Consider the following 6,000-nt stretch of genomic DNA (forward strand, 5'->3'; position numbering starts at 1 on the left):
GAGCACCCTGTGTATCGTTGAGATCCTTTGTAAAGTGCAACAGCACGATTCTGGCCGTGTTCTCCTAAGTGAAACCAAAAATTTGTATCAAACACAAGCGCACCTACGGCAACCAAACTGTTTCTTCGGTAGTGTGAGCTACAAACAGAGAGTGTTGGTTGTAAATACGACGTTCCCTCGTGAGGTTACTTCCGCGCCACAGCCGCAAACACGTCAAAAGGGACACCTGTGGTATGAAAACGACTCTTGTCTGGAGATGCAGAGTGCTAACGACAGTGTGAGGAAACAGTGCAGGCTGACCAGTACATCCTCTGTACAATAACAGTCGCTGATGAAATACAGAGAGCTCGAAATAAATTCATATACTCAAAATATTACTTTATGGAGATTACAACGTGACCAAAACTTGAGATATTATTCGACAGATAGACCTCTGCATTCTGTCTAATCTCTGATGTCTGTAACAGACGACTTAGTTTCGAACAAAATGTATTGAGTGCCGTGATTATACGGATTTGAGAAACTCTTTTGGTGGTACATTCTGCGCTATATTTGTGCGGCTGCACCTGGCGAACGTGTAACGGGTGCAGAACTCATGCCGGTGTACTGTGGCAACGTGGATGCGACAATTACATCAACTGTAAGTTCTCTAATAGAACAAACGAGGAGCATCAAATCAAGTGTCAGGATGGCCGAGCGGTCTAAGGCGCCAGACTCAAGGAAAAACCTTGGCTGCAGTAGCAGCTAGAGCCTTCTGGTCCTCGAATGAGGTCGTGGGTTCGAATCCCACTCCTGACACAGATTTTGTCGCTTCTCTGGAGCACCCTGTGTATCGTTGAGATCCTTTGTAAAGTGCAACAGCACGATTCTGGCCGTGTTCTCCTAAGTGAAACCAAAAATTTGTATCAAACACAAGCGCACCTACGGCAACCAAACTGTTTCTTCGGTAGTGTGAGCTACAAACAGAGAGTGTTGGTTGTAAATACGACGTTCCCTCGTGAGGTTACTTCCGCGCCACAGCCGCAAACACGTCAAAAGGGACACCTGTGGTATGAAAACGACTCTTGTCTGGAGATGCAGAGTGCTAACGACAGTGTGAGGAAACAGTGCAGGCTGACCAGTACATCCTCTGTACAATAACAGTCGCTGATGAAATACAGAGAGCTCGAAATAAATTCATATACTCAAAATATTACTTTATGGAGATTACAACGTGACCAAAACTTGAGATATTATTCGACAGATAGACCTCTGCATTCTGTCTAATCTCTGATGTCTGTAACAGACGACTTAGTTTCGAACAAAATGTATTGAGTGCCGTGATTATACGGATTTGAGAAACTCTTTTGGTGGTACATTCTGCGCTATATTTGTGCGGCTGCACCTGGCGAACGTGTAACGGGTGCAGAACTCATGCCGGTGTACTGTGGCAACGTGGATGCGACAATTACATCAACTGTAAGTTCTCTAATAGAACAAACGAGGAGCATCAAATCAAGTGTCAGGATGGCCGAGCGGTCTAAGGCGCCAGACTCAAGGAAAAACCTTGGCTGCAGTAGCAGCTAGAGCCTTCTGGTCGTCGAATGAGGTCGTGGGTTCGAATCCCACTCCTGACACAGATTTTGTCGCTTCTCTGGAGCACCCTGTGTATCGTTGAGATCCTTTGTAAAGTGCAACAGCACGATTCTGGCCGTGTTCTCCTAAGTGAAACCAAAAATTTGTATCAAACACAAGCGCACCTACGGCAACCAAACTGTTTCTTCGGTAGTGTGAGCTACAAACAGAGAGTGTTGGTTGTAAATACGACGTTCCCTCGTGAGGTTACTTCCGCGCCACAGCCGCAAACACGTCAAAAGGGACACCTGTGGTATGAAAACGACTCTTGTCTGGAGATGCAGAGTGCTAACGACAGTGTGAGGAAACAGTGCAGGCTGACCAGTACATCCTCTGTACAATAACAGTCGCTGATGAAATACAGAGAGCTCGAAATAAATTCATATACTCAAAATATTACTTTATGGAGATTACAACGTGACCAAAACTTGAGATATTATTCGACAGATAGACCTCTGCATTCTGTCTAATCTCTGATGTCTGTAACAGACGACTTAGTTTCGAACAAAATGTATTGAGTGCCGTGATTATACGGATTTGAGAAACTCTTTTGGTGGTACATTCTGCGCTATATTTGTGCGGCTGCACCTGGCGAACGTGTAACGGGTGCAGAACTCATGCCGGTGTACTGTGGCAACGTGGATGCGACAATTACATCAACTGTAAGTTCTCTAATAGAACAAACGAGGAGCATCAAATCAAGTGTCAGGATGGCCGAGCGGTCTAAGGCGCCAGACTCAAGGAAAAACCTTGGCTGCAGTAGCAGCTAGAGCCTTCTGGTCCTCGAATGAGGGCGTGGGTTCGAATCCCACTCCTGACACAGATTTTGTCGCTTCTCTGGAGCACCCTGTGTATCGTTGAGATCCTTTGTAAAGTGCAACAGCACGATTCTGGCCGTGTTCTCCTAAGTGAAACCAAAAATTTGTATCAAACACAAGCGCACCTACGGCAACCAAACTGTTTCTTCGGTAGTGTGAGCTACAAACAGAGAGTGTTGGTTGTAAATACGACGTTCCCTCGTGAGGTTACTTCCGCGCCACAGCCGCAAACACGTCAAAAGGGACACCTGTGGTATGAAAACGACTCTTGTCTGGAGATGCAGAGTGCTAACGACAGTGTGAGGAAACAGTGCAGGCTGACCAGTACATCCTCTGTACAATAACAGTCGCTGATGAAATACAGAGAGCTCGAAATAAATTCATATACTCAAAATATTACTTTATGGAGATTACAACGTGACCAAAACTTGAGATATTATTCGACAGATAGACCTCTGCATTCTGTCTAATCTCTGATGTCTGTAACAGACGACTTAGTTTCGAACAAAATGTATTGAGTGCCGTGATTATACGGATTTGAGAAACTCTTTTGGTGGTACATTCTGCGCTATATTTGTGCGGCTGCACCTGGCGAACGTGTAACGGGTGCAGAACTCATGCCGGTGTACTGTGGCAACGTGGATGCGACAATTACATCAACTGTAAGTTCTCTAATAGAACAAACGAGGAGCATCAAATCAAGTGTCAGGATGGCCGAGCGGTCTAAGGCGCCAGACTCAAGGAAAAACCTTGGCTGCAGTAGCAGCTAGAGCCTTCTGGTCCTCGAATGAGGTCGTGGTTCGAATCCCACTCCTGACACAGATTTTGTCGCTTCTCTGGAGCACCCTGTGTATCGTTGAGATCCTTTGTAAAGTGCAACAGCACGATTCTGGCCGTGTTCTCCTAAGTGAAACCAAAAATTTGTATCAAACACAAGCGCACCTACGGCAACCAAACTGTTTCTTCGGTAGTGTGAGCTACAAACAGAGAGTGTTGGTTGTAAATACGACGTTCCCTCGTGAGGTTACTTCCGCGCCACAGCCGCAAACACGTCAAAAGGGACACCTGTGGTATGAAAACGACTCTTGTCTGGAGATGCAGAGTGCTAACGACAGTGTGAGGAAACAGTGCAGGCTGACCAGTACATCCTCTGTACAATAACAGTCGCTGATGAAATACAGAGAGCTCGAAATAAATTCATATACTCAAAATATTACTTTATGGAGATTACAACGTGACCAAAACTTGAGATATTATTCGACAGATAGACCTCTGCATTCTGTCTAATCTCTCATGTCTGTAACAGACGACTTAGTTTCGAACAAAATGTATTGAGTGCCGTGATTATACGGATTTGAGAAACTCTTTTGGTGGTACATTCTGCGCTATATTTGTGCGGCTGCACCTGGCGAACGTGTAACGGGTGCAGAACTCATGCCGGTGTACTGTGGCAACGTGGATGCGACAATTACATCAACTGTAAGTTCTCTAATAGAACAAACGAGGAGCATCAAATCAAGTGTCAGGATGGCCGAGCGGTCTAAGGCGCCAGACTCAAGGAAAAACCTTGGCTGCAGTAGCAGCTAGAGCCTTCTGGTCCTCGAATGAGGTCGTGGGTTCGAATCCCACTCCTGACACAGATTTTGTCGCTTCTCTGGAGCACCCTGTGTATCGTTGAGATCCTTTGTAAAGTGCAACAGCACGATTCTGGCCGTGTTCTCCTAAGTGAAACCAAAAATTTGTATCAAACACAAGCGCACCTACGGCAACCAAACTGTTTCTTCGGTAGTGTGAGCTACAAACAGAGAGTGTTGGTTGTAAATACGACGTTCCCTCGTGAGGTTACTTCCGCGCCACAGCCGCAAACACGTCAAAAGGGACACCTGTGGTATGAAAACGACTCTTGTCTGGAGATGCAGAGTGCTAACGACAGTGTGAGGAAACAGTGCAGGCTGACCAGTACATCCTCTGTACAATAACAGTCGCTGATGAAATACAGAGAGCTCGAAATAAATTCATATACTCAAAATATTACTTTATGGAGATTACAACGTGACCAAAACTTGAGATATTATTCGACAGATAGACCTCTGCATTCTGTCTAATCTCTCATGTCTGTAACAGACGACTTAGTTTCGAACAAAATGTATTGAGTGCCGTGATTATACGGATTTGAGAAACTCTTTTGGTGGTACATTCTGCGCTATATTTGTGCGGCTGCACCTGGCGAACGTGTAACGGGTGCAGAACTCATGCCGGTGTACTGTGGCAACGTGGATGCGACAATTACATCAACTGTAAGTTCTCTAATAGAACAAACGAGGAGCATCAAATCAAGTGTCAGGATGGCCGAGCGGTCTAAGGCGCCAGACTCAAGGAAAAACCTTGGCTGCAGTAGCAGCTAGAGCCTTCTGGTCCTCGAATGAGGTCGTGGGTTCGAATCCCACTCCTGACACAGATTTTGTCGCTTCTCTGGAGCACCCTGTGTATCGTTGAGATCCTTTGTAAAGTGCAACAGCACGATTCTGGCCGTGTTCTCCTAAGTGAAACCAAAAATTTGTATCAAACACAAGCGCACCTACGGCAACCAAACTGTTTCTTCGGTAGTGTGAGCTACAAACAGAGAGTGTTGGTTGTAAATACGACGTTCCCTCGTGAGGTTACTTCCGCGCCACAGCCGCAAACACGTCAAAAGGGACACCTGTGGTATGAAAACGACTCTTGTCTGGAGATGCAGAGTGCTAACGACAGTGTGAGGAAACAGTGCAGGCTGACCAGTACATCCTCTGTACAATAACAGTCGCTGATGAAATACAGAGAGCTCGAAATAAATTCATATACTCAAAATATTACTTTATGGAGATTACAACGTGACCAAAACTTGAGATATTATTCGACAGATAGACCTCTGCATTCTGTCTAATCTCTGATGTCTGTAACAGACGACTTAGTTTCGAACAAAATGTATTGAGTGCCGTGATTATACGGATTTGAGAAACTCTTTTGGTGGTACATTCTGCGCTATATTTGTGCGGCTGCACCTGGCGAACGTGTAACGGGTGCAGAACTCATGCCGGTGTACTGTGGCAACGTGGATGCGACAATTACATCAACTGTAAGTTCTCTAATAGAACAAACGAGGAGCATCAAATCAAGTGTCAGGATGGCCGAGCGGTCTAAGGCGCCAGACTCAAGGAAAAACCTTGGCTGCAGTAGCAGCTAGAGCCTTCTGGTCCTCGAATGAGGTCGTGGGTTCGAATCCCACTCCTGACACAGATTTTGTCGCTTCTCTGGAGCACCCTGTGTATCGTTGAGATCCTTTGTAAAGTGCAACAGCACGATTCTGGCCGTGTTCTCCTAAGTGAAACCAAAAATTTGTATCAAACACAAGCGCACCTACGGCAACCAAACTGTTTCTTCGGTAGTGTGAGCTACAAACAGAGAGTGTTGGTTGTAAATACGACGTTCCCTCGTGAGGTTACTTCCGCGCCACAGCCGCAAACACGTCAAAAGGGACACCTGTGGTATGAAAACGACTCTTGTCTGGAGATGCAGAGTGCTAACGACA

General features: G+C 45.8%; 7 non-coding genes across 7 annotated transcripts; all 7 read left to right on the top strand.

The window, feature by feature from the left end:
* Nucleotides 1–682: 682 nt before the first annotated feature.
* Trnal-caa (transfer RNA leucine (anticodon CAA)) lies at nucleotides 683–798 on the top strand. The gene is made up of 2 exons: nucleotides 683–720; nucleotides 753–798. It is a non-coding gene; the product is annotated as a tRNA-Leu (tRNA).
* A 702-nt stretch (nucleotides 799–1,500) lies between these two features.
* Trnal-caa (transfer RNA leucine (anticodon CAA)) lies at nucleotides 1,501–1,616 on the top strand. The gene is made up of 2 exons: nucleotides 1,501–1,538; nucleotides 1,571–1,616. It is a non-coding gene; the product is annotated as a tRNA-Leu (tRNA).
* Nucleotides 1,617–2,318: 702 nt separating this feature from the next.
* On the top strand, nucleotides 2,319–2,434 carry Trnal-caa (transfer RNA leucine (anticodon CAA)). Its single transcript has 2 exons — nucleotides 2,319–2,356; nucleotides 2,389–2,434. It is a non-coding gene; the product is annotated as a tRNA-Leu (tRNA).
* Nucleotides 2,435–3,136: 702 nt separating this feature from the next.
* Nucleotides 3,137–3,251, top strand: Trnal-caa (transfer RNA leucine (anticodon CAA)). Its single transcript has 2 exons — nucleotides 3,137–3,174; nucleotides 3,207–3,251. It is a non-coding gene; the product is annotated as a tRNA-Leu (tRNA).
* A 702-nt stretch (nucleotides 3,252–3,953) lies between these two features.
* On the top strand, nucleotides 3,954–4,069 carry Trnal-caa (transfer RNA leucine (anticodon CAA)). The gene is made up of 2 exons: nucleotides 3,954–3,991; nucleotides 4,024–4,069. It is a non-coding gene; the product is annotated as a tRNA-Leu (tRNA).
* A 702-nt stretch (nucleotides 4,070–4,771) lies between these two features.
* Nucleotides 4,772–4,887, top strand: Trnal-caa (transfer RNA leucine (anticodon CAA)). Its single transcript has 2 exons — nucleotides 4,772–4,809; nucleotides 4,842–4,887. It is a non-coding gene; the product is annotated as a tRNA-Leu (tRNA).
* Nucleotides 4,888–5,589: 702 nt separating this feature from the next.
* Trnal-caa (transfer RNA leucine (anticodon CAA)) lies at nucleotides 5,590–5,705 on the top strand. The gene is made up of 2 exons: nucleotides 5,590–5,627; nucleotides 5,660–5,705. It is a non-coding gene; the product is annotated as a tRNA-Leu (tRNA).
* The last annotated feature ends 295 nt before the right edge of the window (nucleotides 5,706–6,000 follow it).

Source organism: Schistocerca serialis, unplaced genomic scaffold (genome assembly GCF_023864345.2).
Source record: "Schistocerca serialis cubense isolate TAMUIC-IGC-003099 unplaced genomic scaffold, iqSchSeri2.2 HiC_scaffold_381, whole genome shotgun sequence".
Taxonomy (NCBI): domain Eukaryota; kingdom Metazoa; phylum Arthropoda; class Insecta; order Orthoptera; family Acrididae; genus Schistocerca; species Schistocerca serialis.